Genomic DNA, 1,693 nt, shown 5'->3' with positions numbered 1-1,693 from the left:
TTATATTGTATATTTATAATATATAATATTATATGTATTTACAAATACAATATATTTACAATTGTTAGCACGAATCACATTCATTTATCACAATGGTTACACCAGGGCACTGCTGGTTACACCCTGGACACAGGGAGGGGGAGCAGCAAGAAATCCCAAAATCCCAGTGGGCTCATGGGGAAAAAATCCCCAAAATCCCAGTGGGTTCATGGGGAAAAAATCCAAAAAATCCCAGTGGGCTCATGGGGAAAAAATCCCAAAATTCCAGTGGGCTCATGGGAAAAAAAATCCCAAAATCCCAGTGGGTTCATGGGGAAAAAATCCAAAAAATCCCAGTGGGCTCATGGGAAAAAGATCCCAAAATTCCTAGTGGGTTCATGGGAAAAAAATCCCAAAAATCCCAGTGGGCTCATGGAAGAAAATCCCCAACATCCCAGTGGGCTCATGGCAAAAAGTCCCCCAAGATCTCAGTGGGCTCATGGAAGAAAATCCCAAAACTCCCAGTGGGCTCATGGGGAAAAAATCCCCAAAATCCCAGTGGGCTCATTGGAAAAAAAAATCCCAAAAATTCCCAGTGGGCTCATGGAAGAAAATCCCAAAACTCCCAGTAGGCTCATGGGAAAAAAATCCCCAAATTCCCAGTGGGCTCATGGAAGAAAATCCCAAAACTCCCAGTAGGCTCATGGGAAAAAAATCCCCAAATTCCCAGTGGGCTCATGGAAGAAAATCCCAAAACTCCCAGTGGGCTCATGGGGAAAAAATCCCCAAAATCCCAGTGGGCTCATTGGAAAAAAAAATCCCAAAAATTCCCAGTGGGCTCATGGAAGAAAATCCCAAAACTCCCAGTAGGCTCATGGGAAAAAAATCCCCAAATTCCCAGTGGGCTCATGGAAGAAAATCCCCAACATCCCAGTGGGTTCATGGGGAAAAAATCCCAGAAATCACAGTGGGCTCATGGGAAAAAGATCCCCAAGATCTCAGTGGGCTCATGGAAGAAAATCCCAAAATCCCAGTGGGTTCATGGGGGAAAAATCCCAAAATCCCAGCGGGTTCATGGGGAAAAAAATCCCAAAATCCCAATGGCTGTGTCCTCACCATGGCCCTTCCCTTTGCAGCCCAGCCCCAGAGCCTTCCCTGGCCCTGGGGACGTCCGGTGGCACGAGGAGGAGGAGGACAGGAGGTGGGCACCCCCCGAGTGCCCCGCGCCCCCCCCGTGGGATGACAGAGCAGCCGTGGCAGGAGCTGAGGATGGCTTTGGGGAGTGCTGGTACCTGGTGAGGGGTGCTGGCCTGCCCCCCAGGGGGCCAGCCACAGGGGCTGAAATGGGGCGGGCGCCGCTCACTGCCCGGTGACAAGGACAGTGTGTGCGCACCCTCTGGCCTGTCCCGTGCCCTAAATCCAGCTCATCCCTGCAGGATCCACCTCCCGACCCCTGGCCTGAGCAGCCCGAGGAGGAGCAGCCCCAGCCCTGGCCCCGCTCCGGCCCTGCAGGGTGGGTGACAATGAGTGACACCAGCGCCGCTGGGAGCTTTCCCTGCCTATTGCCATTGCACAGAGACCCCTCCCAAGCCAACCTCTCCCCACCCTGGGGCCGGCTGGAGGAATCCCTGAAGAAATCCAGGGAAATTCCTGAAATTCCTGTAGGAACCCAGGGAATTTCCACCAACACCGCCGGCCCTGGAGCCACCGCCCG

The 1,693-nt window shown here is 52.7% G+C and overlaps 1 long non-coding RNA gene across 1 annotated transcript; it reads left to right on the top strand.

Moving 5' to 3' along the window:
* Positions 1-1,155: 1,155 nt before the first annotated feature.
* LOC115948767 lies at positions 1,156-1,693 on the top strand. The gene is made up of 3 exons (XR_004082548.1): positions 1,156-1,274; positions 1,416-1,492; positions 1,645-1,693. It is a non-coding gene; the product is annotated as an uncharacterized LOC115948767 (long non-coding RNA).

Source organism: Geospiza fortis, unplaced genomic scaffold (assembly GCF_000277835.1).
Source record: "Geospiza fortis unplaced genomic scaffold, GeoFor_1.0 scaffold14, whole genome shotgun sequence".
NCBI lineage: Eukaryota > Metazoa > Chordata > Aves > Passeriformes > Thraupidae > Geospiza > Geospiza fortis.
Note: the sequence above shows the minus strand (reverse complement) of the source record. Positions and strands in the feature narration are given on the sequence as shown.